This window comes from Wyeomyia smithii, chromosome 1 (genome assembly GCF_029784165.1).
Source record: "Wyeomyia smithii strain HCP4-BCI-WySm-NY-G18 chromosome 1, ASM2978416v1, whole genome shotgun sequence".
NCBI classification, from domain to species: domain Eukaryota; kingdom Metazoa; phylum Arthropoda; class Insecta; order Diptera; family Culicidae; genus Wyeomyia; species Wyeomyia smithii.
In genome coordinates, this window is record NC_073694.1 from 52,365,859 (window position 1) to 52,385,253 (window position 19,395).

General features: G+C 40.1%; 1 protein-coding gene across 4 annotated transcripts in view; it reads left to right on the plus strand.

Moving 5' to 3' along the window:
* The first annotated feature begins 241 nt into the window (after positions 1 to 241).
* The window catches only part of LOC129717761 (uncharacterized), a 43,721-nt gene continuing 24,567 nt past the window's right edge, over positions 242 to 19,395 (plus strand). Inside the window, exons 1-2 of one of the 4 annotated variants that reach the window (XM_055668023.1) lie at positions 242 to 728; positions 1,165 to 1,515. The gene's annotated coding sequence lies outside the window, so the exon portion shown is untranslated. The other 3 variants (XM_055667944.1, XM_055668183.1, XM_055668099.1) reach the window with 3 other exon arrangements.

The window sequence follows — 19,395 nt, forward strand, 5'->3', positions numbered from 1 at the left end:
CTCGCCAGCAGCATCTTTTAGGAACATCATCACCGTCAGTTGTTGTCGTCGTTGCTGGTTGCACTTTACCATTGCTAAACCCCAACGCAGGTAACGTAGTAACTTTATGCGGTACCTTGGGTGAATTCCTTAAGTGAGTAAGTCGCAAGATGCTCTCTTCGGAAGCTTGAGGAGAGTGAGCACCCCAGTGAGTGGCGGCTTGGCTTCGCGGTTAGTTTACGCCGAAAGCGCACCCGGGATTAGTCTTCGGTGCACAGTGGTTTCGAGCAGATGGCGGATCGTGATTTTTTGTTACCCTGATAGTCTGCTTCGATTTGGTGTGTAAACAACCGCGGCGAAACGCGAAGGGAGCGTCCTCGAGTTGCAGTTGCCCTATTCACCCGGCTTGTGGCTTGTGATTGTTTTGAAACCGGGCTTCTTGTGCTTTTTCCTAGCGCCGCCGCTTTTCATCTTCCATTATATTGGAAGAAATGTAGAAGTACTGCTGTTGACTTGGGCGATTCGGTGTTCAGCTGGGCATGGTGGAATTCAAATGCGCACATCAGCGCCCGGAGTGTACGAGCGGTGTGAAGAGGCCCCTATAGGATGTACTTGTACTTGCCGTCAGCTGAGTGGAGACGAAAACTTGTGAAATCCGTATAATCGAATGTGAAAATATCCGTTTGTTTTGGTGTAGGACAGAGAACCCCAAGAAGGGGGTTTGGTGGTATCCGAGGGAGGCCACAGTTGTGAGCTTTTGCGCATTTGTATCTTGGAGGGACGTCGCCGGAGATATCGAATTAACACATTCTTTGCAGTACCCGGACCCCGCGGACTGTCTGTCGATGACTATATCGGTTGAGTAGTGGTGAACGTGCTTAGCATTGGCGATTAATTTTCCAACGACTACTTCGATAGTTTCGCCTAGCTACCTTTTTTGTTGTTGTTGCTGGGGCATACACTACTCTGTCCTTTAGCGTTGTTGATTTTTTTCTGCTGTTTTTTTTTTTTTTTCATTTTGAAGTGTCTTTGGTGGTTAGTGCCAGTGCCTACTAGATCGCATTTGATTTCAGTTCAGTGCCACCCGACCGACCGGCCGTTCGTTCGTATGCAAAGTGGTGCAGCTTATTTTGCACTTCGTGCACACTTGCGCTGCGGATCTTTATGTTTTTAACTTTTATTTAGCCGAATTTGCTGAGACTTCAACCGCAGTGGCGGTAGGAAACAAACCTGTGAGAAGACAGTTGTAAGAGTGATCATTAACTTAGTTTCTTTTAAATGTGTTGCGGGTGGTGAATGAATTAAAGAAAAAAAGGGTGTAATATGGAAACATAAAATAAAGTGAGTCAACGATTACAGTCAAAGGAAATGACATTATAGTGACCGTGATAAGTGAAATAATCAAGGTTGTAAACCTTGCATTGTGACGAAACCTTTAATCATACCAAACGCAAAAGTGTCAACTAACGTTTTGCCGCGTGGAAAATTCAAGGATTCGATTGCACCGCTAAGGAGTTAGTATCCAGTGATTTAAAGGTGAGCAAATCAATAACATACATTTTTGGTCTGCCCTGTACAACTCAACCGCAGTTCATTAAACTTTACGTGGTTAATCGAAAGACGATTAAAGTGAAACCAACGCTGCCAATTCTCCCAAGCCAAACATAGAGCCGTCCGCCAAATTTACGCCGTTACTATTACTGTTTGTTATAATCATGACGAAAGTCAGCGCTTCCGCATATCTCGAGGCTATCCAATCTTGTCTTAGACGGTTAGCGCATTTCTCCGGAGCCCAAATTTATGGTACGTGAGATCGACGCGATTTTTCAATATTTTAGGCATACCATTGTACAGTGGCGAATTGCTGGTCATCGACTGAAAAATGAAAATTGTAATTGCTAGTCAGTTAGATTTTTCCTATGAAGCAATAGGACGAAATAAGATTTTTTGGTCAGCGTTTTAAAAGTTTTCCTTCAAAAGTTACAGTACAATCTTGATGCCGCGTGTGTTCTAAAATTTAGATACAATATTAAAAATTCATAATGATATGTAAAGATTACGCATTTAATTTCAAAGTATTTTTTATTGGAAGCACTTTTCATAGTGAACATCTGTAACAGCAGATATTTTTGAATAACCTCTCCTTTAGTTAACTTCACCAACTTCAATCGCTTTTCGAAGCTGAAGAAGGCGGCACGAACGGATTCTATGGGTATTTAATCTTTGATTTTCTGGTTAACCGCTTTAAACTATTCCAAGTTGGAGATCTTGTAGTCAGTAAGTTTCGACGTCGTGTAGGACCAGACAAGAAAGTCCCTGCACCAACCTTGAATTAAGTTTGCAGATCGCGCTGATGCACCGTCTTGCTGGAACACATCTCCTAAGAGGTTTCGAAAACTCGGGGCAACATTTTTTTCCAAAACATCCGTTTTAAAATAAACAGCATTGACATTGACGCCTCTGCGGATGAAAACCAGTGGAAGCTGCACTCTGGATTTTAGGAACTCTTTTTTGAGACTTCTCTTTCTTCTGCACAAAATCAGTCTTTTTATGTATTGTGTGACTGCTCCAGGACAAATATTTTCTCATTAGAAAAAAGGTACAATTTTCGCTCTATCGAACCTCATTTTCTGAGAGAATTCGCAAGCATCGTGGACTTTAGGACGTTACATCCAAGGTTAGTTTCCAGAATATTGTGGACAGCTCCAACAGATATAATTCAGATCGGTGGCAAGTTTTCGAACTTAACGTTACCTTTTTCGTCGGATATGCTCCCTCACAACTCCCTCCCTGAAAAGATAATCATTTTTTGATGTGCGTGAAAAGATGATCATGCGTCAAGTTCACTCCCGATTTTTAAATAATTGAAAATGCAAGTTTGGCGCAGACTATCTTTCCAGGGTTAACGACTTACCTTGCAGATCGTGGCCGACCGGATATAGAATATCCTTCGGTCCTTCAAAGAGAATGTTTCCTTGTACGCTTTGATGAGTCTATAAACAAAATTACGCTTAACTCCACACGATTTTAGACGTTTGAATTTCGTGCAAGGGCAGTCATCGGCCAAGAACCGCTTTATTGTGACTTCCCGAAATAGCCTTATCGTGTATTAAAAATACAACAAAACTGACAGACAACCAACTTCTTTTTCTTGTCCAGAACTAGAGCCGAGGTAGCTCGTGCTGTTAAGTTTTTGAAGTAGAATACTTCTCTCAGGAAGTTCGGCTACATAGGGATGTGAAATGAAAATCTAAAACCGAAAAAAGTGAAAAATATGTTCAATTTCAAATGCTAATAAATCGGTTAGTTTTCGATGGATTTCCTTCGTTCTTGCAGCAATAGATTGAAAAATCTTCTAAGATTCTTCCAAAAAGAAGATAATTGTAATTTTATTATTCACTCTATTGTACTATTGAAGATAGTCAAGCCTTGTCAAAACGAAAAATTCGACCTCTGATTGGTCGTTATATGATTACTTTCCAAGCACGGTCGACAGAATCATATACCTTGCAATTTAAAACATGCTATTTGGCCTATATTAGAGCCTGTTTCAGCCGAAGCCGCTCATAATAGTTCTAGACAGCGACAACAGCATTCGTCCTTCCTTAGCAGCAGCACTAGCAGTGCAGTGGATACCAGCGATGGCGGAAAGCGGCCACAGCTGTGGCGTAGCAATGGATAGCGCACTAGGTGCAGCGGATTCCAGCAACGAGAGCAGCTGGGCCAGCTGATGCAGGGACAGTGGATACCAATGGCAGCGTATAGCGGCCACAACTGTGGCATGGCTATGGATAGCGCACCAGTTGCAGCGGATTCCAGCATCGATAGCGGTTGATGCAGTGAGGCACTTTAGTGAAATGCAGTCTCTGTGCGATAGTGGGCACTAGTAAATGCATTCGATGAAAAGTTGGCTCATTTTGACAACACGTGAGCCGTCTAGCTTTGAGTGTTAAATCAGCTTTTCACTGTTTATTTTATCACAAGGAATATTTTATTCACATGGTCAGTGATAACGCAAAGATGTGATCGGCATCTTATCCGATACTAAAATGACCAACAAATTGTCCTTTTCAGGACGAAATAAACACTTGATTGAAGAGTTAATATTTTCTAATGAGTTAATTCACATTTTCAAATTTGTAAAAGTTATTAATTTTTCTTTATCTCCGTGTCCCAGAACTTACTGAATTATCTTTTCGTTCAGTCATGAGCACGACATCCAAAAAATTTCATCTCAAAATTAAAAAATTGTCAAGCCCCAACCATGACAAGCAACTTACTATATTATTGAAAATGGTCAATCCTTGTTGAAGGGCGAAATTCGATTGATCCGATTAGTCAACGTTTATTTACTAGAAAAAATGACTGACACGCAAGCAGCCGGGTTATCTTTCTTGTAAAAGTATTCTACTTCAACCTTGCAGTTGTGGCTTTGTGAACAACTCTCCTGTTATTTTGACACAGTCTTCGCAGCCAACTGTTAGTACGGGACTATTGCGGACTCAAAAAAAAAAAAATAGTTCAAAAAACAATAAAATTACTTAAGCACGAATAAAAATCGATTTAAAGTGCGAAACATTTGCGCTTGGGAAAGTCGGCGCAAATGAAAAAAATTGCCAATATTTACAAATCAATAATATTTTATTCACGGGCTCCAAAATCCGATTCCAAAATCGCGAAGGAGGAGAAAAAGAAGAATCAAGGAATTTAAGACTACATTTACGTCGTCGGACTACGAGAACTGTGCCAAAGTCATATATACGTCTATGTTCTATAGTACCATAACTTTTACAAGATTTGTATTATACCAACATCAAGATATTGCATGCCTCGACTGTCACATTCTCTACTACATTATCAGGGATTCGACACGCTCTTTTTTAGAATAAAGAGTTTCCCACGATGAAAAGATAGTCAAACAAGTTAGAGTCATGGAATTCAATTTAATTTAAGAAAAAATCCTGGTTGTATGTGTGTGTGTGTGTGGAAACCCTTCTAGATCCCACTGTCTGGCAGAGATATAATGAAAAAAAAAAAAGACTGTTGCAATTATCTTTCATTTCTGCAACTATCTTAGTTTCGGGATCTAGAAGGTGTTAGCTCTACCGGTCTTTCAAAGACCCTTTACAGAATGACTGAGTACTTGCAGTACATTCCGAAGTAATTTTCCGTTTGGTAAGCCCCACCCCAAAATAATATCAGAATCTTAGAGATTTTAATATTATTTTTAGACTTTCGATTCATTTGATACATTCATATCCAAAAAATTGACCCGTATTTAATAGCACGTTATATTAATTGACTAGAGGAGTGCCAAATAGTAAAATAAATAAATCGTACCATACATACGTACCAAAATATAACCTATGTATGTACCATAATATTTCTTAAAATTTTATGACAAATTGCTAAACTTTTAATAAATAATGTGTCAATCGATCGCCTCCGCAAATACAACACTAAGAAAATTCAATTAAAAATGTTAAGAAAAAAAAAACAAAAACATTTATTTGCAATGAATTCGTTCCATTAGGGTGGAACCAGCAGCACTGTCTGTCCACTCGGACCTGCACACGAGCCTTCATGCAAGCCTTAATCTGGCAAGCAAATGACGCGATTGTCACTTTCTATGTATTATGCATTATGTTGAAAATTGGAGTTGTCGACTAGCGACATTCGATTTTCTCTCATTCCGTACATTATACCTAACGTCGGAAGTAATGCGCTATATACCAAATCAGATGTGCTAAACAGCGCACTACTTCCGACGTTAAGTAGAATGTACGGTATGAGAGTAAAATCGAATGTCGCTAGTCAACAACTCCAATTTTCAACTTAATGCATAATATGAAGTAGAATTTCGGAAGTAACAAAAAGATCAGTTTTAAACTATCCTCCGCATGTACACTATACTTATCTTAAATAGCATCGTTTTAGCGTTCACTTCCACTGTCACACGTGATTTCGCAGTCCCAATTACACCACTATAATTAGTGTTTTTTTAACTCTGCACTTTTAAAGGCAAACGCCGTTTTTATGCACAACAGCTTAAAATGATAATTTTCCAAGAATATTATGCATTTCGAGACAGAAGGCTTGAAAAGGTTATTCGAATAATTTGTAGGCGATGAAAAAGTGACCTAAACGTAATAACAATTAGTTTTTGTTATAATTTTTTCAATGCCCTTTAAATTATGTTTATATACAGTTTACTGTTGCAAAACATTAAGACATCATTAATCTAGCAATCTGTTATGTGTTTTACACATAAATTACGTGTTATACATATAAAAAGGGACGGATGTACGATAAACTATTCATTCTTGGTTCCAGAGGTATCATTCGAAAGCGTGAATTCCGGAGCAAACTTGAACAATGGCAATCGCTCCCAAAGTTTGAAAGATATTGCAAATAAGGGGAAAAAGTGAAACTTAGAGAGGTACTTTGGGGTGCATTTTTTTAAGATCGATTTCAAATCGAAAGTATCTTTTTTCTCTAAGCATATAGAAACATGACCAAGAAGCCTTTAACTTCCAAATGCGTTACGTTATGTCTCAATAGTAACATTTGAAATGTAGTAGTTACATGTCTCTACCGTTACCATTTTGGTTTTAACTTGAAAAAAATATGAGGTATATCAAAAAATTAATTTGGAAACTAAGAATTTTTTTTAAAAATTACTTGTCATTTGATCAATTGAAACCACTTCACAGTAGATGCGTTTCATAATCGTTTGGGTGAACTCACGAGGTTAATAATATCATTACAGTATGTCTCAAGCATGTATGAAACATATCAGCATATAGAATTGGTTCAATAAGATATTCCATTTTTTTCAATAAGATATCCATTTAAGATATCCATCCAGACAGATCTCAACGATCTGTCGCCATAAAAGTAAAGTGAGTAAGCCTCTTAACTTCAACTCACTTCGGAAATTGTCATAAGTCATCTTAAATTTCACGATGGCGTCTAGGGTAGGTTTCTAATTCTGAAAATAATCCCAGTTCTGTAAATGCTCATACTGTGTGGTATTTGGCTGTAACAACTTCAAAAAACCTCCCCTCCTTATTTGCAAAAAACTCAGACAGCCAGTTGTCGCAGCCTCTTTTGAGGTCAACTTAGTATCACCAAGAGCGTTTTGCATGGACCGGAAGAGATGCTAATCACTCGGTGCCAGGTCCGGACTATGCGGTGAGTGCGATAGGACATCCCATCCGAGCTCCCGTAGCTTCTGACGGGTCATCAAAAAAGTGTGAGGCCGAGCGTTATCCTGGTGGAGAACAACACCATTCCTTTTGACCAATTCTGGCCGCTTAGGCGTCGTACACAAATTACGTAACGCTAAAAACCCGGATTTTAGACCCCCCCCCCTGTGTAACGATAAGTAACGTTCAACATGACTCCCCCTTAAAATTATGTAACGCATAACCCACTAAAAATTGCGGTTTCGAAGGAAAATTACAGTAACGTAACTGTTTCAACTACCCCTTCTCCCCCATATGTCACAATAAGTAACGCAAACTCAACCCCCCTCCCCCCTTTCATGCGTTATGTAATTTGTGTACGACACCTTATAGTCAATCGCCTGCTTCAAACGGTCGAGCTGCTCACAATAGATAACCGAATTGAGGGTCTAACCATAGTTGAGCAGTTCACAGTGGACGATTCCCTCCCAATCCCACCAAACACACAGCAAAACCTTCCTGGTCGTCAATCCGGTCTTGGCGATGGTTTGGGCCGGTTCACCGCGCTTCGTCCACGATTTTTTTCGCTTGAGGTTGTCGTACGTGATCCACTTTTCATCACCAGTCACCATTCGCTTCAAAAAAGGGTCGAGTTCGTTCCGTTTCAGCAGTGCATCGCAGGCGTTGATTTGGTCTAAGAGGTTTTCTTGCGTCAACTCGTGTGTCACCAAACATCCAGCTTTTTTTGGAATCCAATCTTCTGCAAATGGTTCCAAACAGTTCTATGGTCCATACCCAGTTCCTGATTAATCGAGCGAATGCTCACATGACGGTCTACTTGGATGATTTCCACGATTTTATCAGTTTCTATAATGATTAGCCCACCAGTACGGGGTGTATCTTCGACAGCCACTACACCAGAACGAAATCGATCAAACCAACGCTGTGCTGTGCGAATCGTTAAAGTATCGGGTTCATGAACTTCACAAATTTTTTGGCTGCCTTCGTTGCATTTTTACTCTCAGGTAGTAAAATCGTATAACATAAGGAATTTTTTGCTTGTTGAACTCCATCTTTGGCGCGCTATAACTTGCGACTGAAACGTACGATCACAACACTGTCAGAACGTCACTTGTAGCACAGCTTGTCGTCTCTAAATAGCCGTATAGTCTGACCCGACGCGATAAGTATAACACAAGATTTGTTTAAGTGTTGCCATCTATTGACAAAATACGACATTTTTTCCCCAACCCAATAATTATGTTTAAAGATATTGGTTCATGTTGGGCTGTTCGCCAGAAACCGGAAGTTGCCATCATGGGATATGAAATTGAGGTAATTGTTAATTTCTGGCCTCTGAGAATCATTCCGTTTTCTTAGATGCCCAGGGTGGCTGTTGAAGGCTGTTTGACAAAATCCGCATGTCGCCTGATTCTAAAAACTGTACTGTTACAAAACTACGCAAAAGGTAAAAAAATATGACATTCCATGCGTAATTCGCCTCTTAATCGATGTCTGAATCGATGGAATGATGATTTTCCTGCAGCCTATTGTTTCTTTGTGCCCAAAGATCTGGTTTGAGTAAGAATTAAAAAAAAATGAATCCCATAAAATGTGGTGGTGATGTACACTATGGTCTTTTTTACGCGGGGGATGCGATACAAATTGGTATGGGACCGCGATATTTTTTTTTGAGTTGAAACCGTTGTAAAAAATATTGTTTGTTTGAATATAATTGTTTGCAATCTAGTGACCAAAATGCAATATTCTAAATTTTCAGTATTTTCACAAAAAAGTTGTAATTTCTTTCAACTGATATATGATTATTTCCATAAACGAAAAACGAATGATTGACATGAGATCGATATCTTGAACCGTTTTTGAGTAATAGTAAAAAGCAACCTACGTAAAACGAATCACGTAGAAGAGATTTTTTTTTATTTGTTAGTAGCTTAAATATTTATGATAAATATTAGTGAATAATGAGTATGTGTGTCCAATCACAAATGGTGACTTCTCAACACTGTTAGAAATTTGTAATTTTAATTGTTAGGATTTGTTTGCTTTCGCAATTAGGACTTATTATTCGTAGGGATTTAAACCTACTTGTCAGAAAAGGGAATTAAACTTACAACTAACCTAATTGCTAACTTATTGGCTATAAAGAGAGCTTATCGTAGCAATTGAGGATTGCAACGATTTTTGTCGAAAATTGTTAATAATTTTATTTGACATAGCTTCTAATGGTTCAACACCAGTAAGTCTATGTAATTCGAGTGTACCAAACCAAGGAGGACGCTTCAAAATAATTTTCAGAATTTTATTCTGAATCCTTCGGAGCGTTTTCTTCCTTGTTGAACAACAACTTGACCAGATCGGTACAGCATAAAGCATTGCTGGTCTAAAAATTTGTTTGTAAATCAAAAGTTTGTTCTTTAAACAAAGTTTAGAATTCCTGTTAATGAGAGGATATAAACATCTCGTATATTTGATGCACTTGGCTTGTATACTCTCAATGTGCTCTTTAAAAATAAGTTTTTTATCATAAATTAGTTCCAAGTACTTAACCTTGTCAGACCAACTTAAAATAACCTCATTCATCTTGACAATGTGATTATTGTTTGGCTTGAGGAAAGAAGCCCTAGGCTTATGCGGAAAAATTATCATTTGAGTTTTAGAAGCATTGGGAGAGATTTTCCACTTTTGCAAGTAGGAAGAAAAAATATCTAAACTTTTCTGCATTCCGCGTCGAACACTCGACAGAAACGGACGTGCAAAGTGGTCGTTCTATTACAATCCGGTCCGTGTGTACGAATAGCCAAACAAAAGAGTGTATTATTCGCGCTAAAGGCCAACTAGATTGTGAGTTGTGTCGATACGTTCTGTACCCGGCTCACAACTTTGGCTGTATTGGTGCAAAATACCAGCTGCAGTTTTGATCTGTGCACCGTGAATAGATCTTTTTAATCCAAGCCCATCAGTTGACAGTCGAGTCCGTGTCGCTGTGCTGAGTGATCTCACACCCGGCTCACTGCTGGTGGCTGTATTGGTGCTGCTGTACTGGTGCTGCTGGCTGCTTTGGGTGCAGCTTCGAACGATCGGACAACCACTGCTGGAAGGAAGAAGTAAAGAGGTACGTGTTCTTGTCGGCGCTAGTGCGCTACATTTAGCGCAATGGATATAGATCCCTCGCCTCCCGTGCCACCATCCCCGAACCCCCCTGACCCTGACCCTTCTGTTACCCCCTCCCCTGTTCATTCTCCAGTCCCCCCTCGCCACAGGCTTTACCCGGACGGATCTCAACAGGGCAGCTATACTGTTTATTTTCGTCCAAAGGCAGGAGTGAATTCAAAGCGTTTAAACATACTGCAAATTGCTAAAGACCTGACGAAGGGGTACAAGGCCGTGACCGAAATTTCCAAGGTCCGACCTAACAAGCTCCGTGTCGTGGTCAGTGATCTGGCACAGGCCAATGCTATCGCTTGCTCTGAGCTCTTCACACGCGAGTATCGCGTCTACATACCCGCACGAGACGTGGAGATCGACGGTGTCATAACCGATTCGAGTCTGTCTGTCGAGTGTATCCTAAAAAGCGCAACCGGTTGCTTCAAAAATACCGAAACACAGGCGAAGATTTTGGATTGTAAGCAATTGCGGTCCATGTCTCTCGTCGGCGGTAAAAAAGTTTACACTCCGTCAGACTCGTTTCGCGTTACGTTTGCCGGATCTGCACTCCCTAGCCACGTCTCGATCGACCGGGTTCGTCTGCCTGTGCGATTGTATGTACCCCGTGTTATGAATTGCACCAATTGCAAGCAGTTAGGCCACACAGCCGCCTACTGCTGCAATAAGGCACGATGTAGCAAGTGTGGGGAGACTCATGCGGAAGATTCTTGCAGTGTTAATGCTGAAAAATGTATTCACTGTGGGGAAAACCAGCATGAGCTCTCCACATGCCCGGTGTACATGCAGCGCAGAGATAAAATCAAGCGGTCACTTAAGGAGCGTTCAAAGCGTTCTTACGCTGAGATGCTGAAGAAGACCGTGACCACTTCTACCATAACATCGAACCCCTTTGATCTGTTGCCCTCTGATGAAACCGATTCTGACGATTCATCAGCGGGAACATCTTATGCCAATCCTGGGGAGTCTAGGAAGAGGAAAATTGTTTCTTCTCCTAAACTTCCCCGTAAAGGTCCTAAGATTTCCCAAAGTATAATGAAAAGTACGAACAAACCAAACAGTGCCGCGGAAAAACCGAAGCAAACTCCTCCTGGGCTTGCAAATTTAAAGTCCCAGAAGGAGTTCCCAGCACTGCCAGGAACATCTAAAACCCCAGTTGTTCCTTTTGCACATCCAGTTGATGAAACAAACTCTGGATTAGTGAAATTTTCTGACATTGTGGACTGGATTTTTGAAAATTTCAATGTACCCGATCCAATTAAAATTTTTCTTACAGCATTCCTCCCAACAGTAAGATCATTTTTGAAGCAGTTGACTGCCCAATGGCCCCTCCTTGCAGCGATTGTATCCTTCGATGCCTAATTCAACTGCGTATATGAAGGATTCTATCTCTGTCTTACAGTGGAATTGTAGAAGTATTTTACCAAAAATTGATTCGTTTAAAGTTTTGATAAATAAAAACAAATGCGATGCATTTTCCCTTTGTGAAACTTGGCTTACTTCAAATATTGATCTCAACTTCCATGATTTTAATATTATTCGCCTTGATCGAGACACCCCATATGGAGGAGTACTTTTAGGGATTAAAAAGTGCTATTCTTTCTATCGTATTAACCTCCCCTCGATTCCAGGCATCGAAGTTGTCGCATGTCAAATGACAATACAAGGTAAAGAGCTTTGTATTGCCTCAATATATATTCCTCCCAGAGCACAGGTTGGGCAACGGCTGCTCTTTGATTTAATAGAACTTCTTCCCTCGCCACGTTTGATTTTGGGAGACCTCAACTCTCATGGCGTGGCTTGGGGTTCCCCATACAATGATAACCGCTCCTCTTTAATCTATAACCTTTGCGATGACTTCGACATGACTATTTTAAATAACGGTGAAATGACACGTATCCCGAAACCTCCAGCGCGCCCAAGCGCTTTGGATCTATCCTTATGTTCGACGTCGCTACGGTTGGATTGCACATGGAAGGTAATCCTTGATCCTCACGGTAGCGACCATTTGCCTATTCTTATTTCAATTAATAACGGGTCAACTCGCACGCGACCAATTGACATTCCGTATGACCTCACACGGAATGTCGATTGGAAGTTATACGAGGAAATGATTTCAAAAGCGGTCGAGTCGATTCAACATCATCCACCACTTGAAGAATACAACCTCCTCGCGGGCTTGATTCTCGACGCCGCGTTGCAAGCCCAAACAAAGAAATATCCCGGCGTAACGATCAAAGAACGGCCTCCCACTCCGTGGTGGGACCAAGAGTGCTCCGATGTCTACACGCAAAGATCCGACGCGTATCTGACCTTCCGGGATACAGACGATGCCGACGACTTTAAACGTAGCTTGATACCAAGTTTAAAAGCTTGACTAAGGCAAAGAAACGCGGATATTGGCGTCGGTTCGTAAACGAGACGTCGAGGGAGACATCAATGAGCACTCTTTGGAACACAGCCCGAAGAATGCGGAATCGCGTAACGGTCAACGAAAGCGAGGAGTCTTCAAGTAGGTGGATATTTGATTTTGCCAGGAAAGTATGTCCGGACTCTGTTCCTGAGCAAAACATTGTTCGCGATGTGTCTCCGGGCCACGACGCGATTGAATCACCTTTTACGATGGCAGATTTTTCAGTTGCCCTCCTGTCCTGTAACAATAACGCGCCTGGGTTAGATAGAATCAAATTCAACTTGTTGAAGAATCTACCCGGCAATGCCAAGAGGCGCTTGTTGAACTTGTTCAATAAGTTCCTGGAGCAAAATATTGTACCGCAGGATTGGAGGCAAGTGAAGGTGATCGCCATCCAAAAACCAGGGAAACCAGCTTCTGATCACAACTCTTATAGGCCGATTGCAATGCTATCCTGTATCCGGAAATTGATGGAAAAAATGTTACTCCGTCGTTTAGACCATTGGGTCGAATCAAATGGTCTACTATCAGATACTCAATTTGGCTTCCGCCGTGCCAAAGGGACGAAAGATTGTCTTGCGTTGCTTTCAACAGATATTCAGCTGGCGTATGCTCGCAAAGAACAAATGGCGTCTGCGTTCTTGGACATTAAGGGGGCTTTTGATTCCGTTTCTATTGACATTCTTTCGGGTAAACTTCACCGACAAGGATTTTCTCCAATTTTGAACAATTTTTTGCACAATTTGTTGTCCGAAAAGCACATGCATTTTACGCACGGCGATTTGGCAACTTTTCGCATTAGCTACATGGGTCTTCCCCAGGGCTCATGTTTAAGCCCCCTTCTTTACAACTTTTATGTAAATGACATCGACGAATGTCTGGCAAACTCATGCACGATAAGACAACTTGCAGACGACAGTGTAATCTCTGTTACAGGAGCCAAAGCTGCCGATTTGCAAGGACCATTGCAAGATACCTTGGACAATTTGTCTGCTTGGGCTTTACAGCTAGGTATCGAATTCTCTCCGGAGAAGACTGAGATAGTAGTTTTCTCTAGGAAGCATGAATCTGCTCAGCCTCAAACACAATTAATGGGTAAAACGATTTCTCAGGTTTTGGTACACAAATATCTTGGTGTCTGGTTCGACTCTAAAGGCACCTGGGGTTGTCACGTGAGGTATCTGATGAAAAAATGTCAACAAAGAGTGAATTTTCTCCGTACAATAACCGGACAATGGTGGGGAGCCCATCCAGGAGACCTTATAAGGCTTTACCAAACAACGATATTGTCTGTTATTGAATACGGGTGTTTCTGCTTCCGCTCCGCAGCAAACACACATTTGATCAAACTGGAGCGAATACAATATCGTTGTTTGCGTATCGCCTTAGGTTGCATGCAGTCGACCCATACGATGAGTTTGGAGGTCTTAGCTGGAGTACTACCATTGAAAAACCGCTTCTGGAGCCTGTCTTCTCGTATTCTTATCAAATGTGAGGTCTTGAACCGTCCCGTGATTGAAAATTTTGAAAGGTTAATCGAACTTAATTCTCAAACCCGTTTTATGACATTGTATTTCAATCACATGTCCCAAAATTTTAACCCTTCTTCGAATACTCCAAATCGTGTCGACTTATCAAATATTTCTGATTCTACTGTGTTTTTCGATACATCCATGATAGAAGAAACTCGTGGAATCCCGGATCTTTTACGCGTGCAGCAGATCCCTAAAATTTTTTCCAATAAATATCGAAACATCAACTGCAACAATATGTTCTACACTGACGGATCACTTCTTGATGGGTCCACTGGCTTCGGTATCTTCAATAACAATTTAACCGTCTCCCATAAGCTCGATAATCCTGCTTCTGTTTACGTCGCAGAATTAGCTGCAATTCAGTACACCCTAGGGATTATCGAAAAAATGCCCACGGACCATTATTTCATCTTTACGGACAGTCTCAGTTCCATTGAGGCTCTCCGATCGATGAAAGATGTTAAGCACTCTCCGTATTTCCGGAACATCTGAGTGCTTTATCCGAAAAATCTACTCAGATTACCTTAGCGTGGGTCCCTTCTCACTGCTCGATACCGGGTAATGAGAAAGCGGACTTTTTGGCTAAGGTGGGCGCAACAAACGGTGATATTTATGAAAGACCAATTGCCTTTAATGAATTTTTCGCATTTGTACGTCAGAATACGATCATCAGTTGGCAAAATTCTTGGAGCAAGGGGGAACTGGGAAGGTGGTTACATTCCATAATCCCCAAGGTATCGACGAACCCGTGGTTCAAGGGGTTGGATGTAGGTCGGGATTTCATTTGCGTGATGTCCCGGCTTATGTCCAATCACTATAGATTTGACGCGCATCTCCGTCGTGTTGGGCTCGGGGAGAGTGGTATCTGTGCCTGTGGTGAAGGTTACCACGACATAGAGCACGTTGTTTGGTCATGCCCTGTACACCGTGACGCCAGGTCTAGATTAATAGCTTCCCTGCAGGCCGAAGGTAGGCAGCCGGCTGTTCCTGTTCGTGATGTCTTGGCGAGCCGTGACCTATCCTACATGTCCCTTATATACGTTTTCCTGAAATCCATCCACGCCCCAGTTTAGTCCTATCCCCTTCCGCCTACATCCAACCAAACGACAAGAACACGTTAAGACCCCGGATCCGGAAACAGCAACTAGACCCGCACGATACTCTCAGGCCCCGAGGGAGACAACCCAATATGCCAGTCCGTAATATCTTGGCCCAGCAGCGGAACATATTCAATATGCTGCTTACCTATGGCGATGGAAAACCATCGAACAACTATTCAGTGCTTTTCATGCAAAACATTCTAGCTTAAGTTAGATTAGCTTCAGCTCGTAGTCGGCAGCGAGGATAAAAAATTTGCTTTTAGTTATTAAGATACTTTAGAAAGTAAGCTACCAGATATAATTGGCGCCGTTAAACATTGAATTGTATTTGTGCCGTGTCAAATAAACTATAGATGAGGAAAAAAAAAATAAACTTTTCTGCAATCGACTGCATATGACACGAAGACTTTTTCCTTTTGCGGAAATGCTTGTGTCATCGCAGAACAATGACTTTGTGCATCCTGGAGGCAAATCAGGAAGATCTGAAGTGAATATGTTGTACAGGACTGGACCCAAGACTGAACCTTGAGGTACACCTGCTCTGACAGGAAATCTATCAGATTTTGAATTCTGATAGACAACCTGCAGAGTTAGATCAGTAAAATAATTTTTTAAAATTTTGATTAGGAAAATTGGAAAATTAAAAGTTTGCAATTTCGCAATCAAACCTTTATGCCGAACACTGTCGAATGCTTTTTCTATGTCTAAAAGAGCAGCTCCAGTGGAATAACCTTCAGATATGTTAGCTCGTATCATATTAGTAACTCTGAGCAATTAATGAGTTGTGGAATGCCCATGGCGAAATCCAAACTGTTCATTTGCAAAAATTGAATTTTCGTTGATGTGTGACATCATTCTGTTAAGAATAATTCTCTCAAACAGTTTACTTATTGAAGAAAGCAAACTGATTGGTCAATAACTTGAAACTGGGTTCTTATCCGGTTTTAAAATTGGAGTATTTTTTGCATTTTTCCATAATTTGGGAAAATATGCAATTTTGAAACAGCAATTGAAAATTTTCACTAAAAATTCCATTGTGCTCTCAGGGAGATGTTTGATTAGTATATTAAAGATTCCATCGTCACCAGGTGCTTTCATATTTTCGAAATTTTTAATAATTGATTTAATCTCATTCAAGTTAGTTTCAATTATTTCTGCAGGTGAAAAATTCTGGGAAGAAATTAAATCAAATTGACGTGTGACTTCATTTTCAATTGGACTCACAAAATTCAAATTTGAGTTATGAACACTCTCAAACTGCTGAGCAAGTCTTTGAGCCTTTTGTTCATTGGATACAAGAAAACGTTCACCATCTTTTAAAACTGGAATAGGCTTTGAAGGTTTCTTAAGAATCTTCGACAGCTTCCAAAAAGGTTTTAAATATGGTTTCAATTTTTCAACTTCAGTCTCAAAATTTTGATTTCTCAGAAGAGTAAATCTATGTTTAATCTCTTTCTGTAAATCTTTATAAATAGTTTTAAAAACAGGGTCACGAGAACGTTGATATTGACGTCTGCGGACATTTTTCAAACGAATTAGAAGTTGAAGATTTTCGTCAATTATTGGTGAATCAAATTTCACTTGAGCCTTTGGAACAGAATAATTCCTGGCATCAACAAATGCACATTTTATTGCTTCTAAAGCGAAATCAATATTCACTTTGTTTTGCAAATCAAGCTCATTATTGAAATTTCTCTCAATATGAGTTTTGTATCTTTCCCAATTAGCCTTGTTATAATTAAAAACAGAGCTCATAGGGTTTAAAACTGATTCATGTGATAAAGAAAAGGTTATTGGAAGATGGTCAGAATCAAAGTCAGCATGTGTGATCAAATCACTACATACATGACTTTGATCTGTTAGCACCAAATCAATTGTTGAAGGGTTTCTCACAGAAGAAAAGCATGTAGGAATATTCGGAGACAAAATAGAATAGTATCCTGAAGAATAATCATTGAATGAAATTTTGCCATTGGAATTACTTTGAGAATTATTCCATGAACGATGTTTAGCGTTAAAATCGCCGATTCTAAAAAATTTCGAACGATTTCTGGTGAGTTTTTGTAAATCACCTTTAAAATAATTTTTGTGCTCGCGTGTGCATTGAAATGGTAAATATGCTGCGGCAATAAATAAAATCCCAAGTTCAGTTTGAACTTCAATTCCCAAAGTTTCAATAACTTTCGTCTCAAGATGGGGAAGAGCACGATGTTTGATTCGGCGATGAATAACAATTGCAACTCCACCGCCGGAACCCTGAACCCTATCATATCTATGAACCACGTAATTGGGATCATATTTTAATTTTATGTTAGGTCATTATTTACTGTTAAAAAATTAAAAAGCTCATTCTCATTGGCCTTCAATGAGCGAGCATTCCAATTTAATATTTTAATTGTTTTATTTAAAATCATTGCTAAATTTTAAATTAGAAACAATTTTAATAGTAAAACTTGTGCCTATTTGAATGGCTTCAAACATTGATTTTGCCTGCAACATGGCGTTCATAAGATCGAACATTGCCTGTTGCAAAAAAGAAAGTTTACCTGCCGTAATAGGCCCCATGCAGTTGACATTAGAAAAAATATTTTCGGCAGCAATATTAGCTGGAGTAATAGGTGTACAATTATTTTCTAGCGTGTTATGCTTACCCATATTACCGGTCATTTTCGAACTACCAACACTAGGCGGTATAATGTTCGAACTACCTGCAACCTGTGCATAAGTTAAACGGGTATGCAAAGGAGTAGGTAAACTATGCGTCACTGGTACGCTTGGAGAATTTTGTTTTAAAGTTGGTTTTATTTGAGAAATTGAATTTTGTTTACCTTGCCTTGCCTTAACAATTGCTAAACGGACTGGGCATTGATAAAAATTTGACATATGGTTGCCGTTACAATTCGCACAGCGAAAATTTTTACTCTCTTTCACAGGACATGTGTCTTTTTTGTGAGAAGAGTCTCCACAATTAAGACATTTTTGGTCCATGTTACAGAATTTGAAACCATGGCCATAACGTTGGCAAGTACGGCATTGGGTGATATGCTTTTCACCTCCGCCATACTTCCTATAAATTTCCCACTTTACACGCACATTATACAAAGCATGTGCTTTTTCAAAAAATTTTAAGTTAACCTCATTGCGGTTAAAATGAATTAAATAATTAACAAGGGAAATTCCAGTTCGCTGACTGCTTTCGCCTCGTGATTTTTGTTTCATTAGAATTACTTGGGTAGGGGCTATGTCAAGTAATTCTGTTAAAGTAAGTTTGATCTCATCAACGGTTTGATCGTTGGTGAGACCTTTCAATACGACCTTGAACGGCTTGGCGCTCTTCGTGTCATATGTAAAAAAAATTACATCTTTTCAATTGAATACTGAATAAGACGATTACGACCCTTTATAGAGTCGGCTAATAAGCGGCATTCGCCTCTACGACCAATTTGATAGGTAACTTTAACGTCAGAAACAAACGTTGAAAGTTCCTTTTTGAAAATATTGAATTCAGAAGAAATAGTTACCACAATAGGTGGAACTTTTTCCTTTTTTAAAGAATTGACATTTTGTATAGTTTCACTCATAACTTCCATTTCACCAGCTTCTTGCTCAGGCAAAACATCAAAAGGATTGTCACTACAGACACGCGAAGTGTCAGAAAGAGATGCCTCTCTTTTCCTTCCCGCAGCGATGCGAGGTTTCTTTTTCCGTCCAGCCATTTCAGGTGATACGAAAAAAAAAGGTAAAACAAATGTTAAATTCAAAAGTAGTTAGTCTTGAGAAAGATTGATGGGGAATAACGTCAGGTAGTCTTTAAAAGACACACTGACAAAACACAAACTTTGAAGCTATAGGCAGTCAAAGACCAGTCCACAAGCAACCGAAAAAACGTCTGATCTGTAGGACAGTTCAAGACGCACTGACGTAGAAGAGATCTTGCTGCACTATCAACTCCCACACAAAATATGGATAGGGGCCGTTCAATAATTACGTAAGCATAT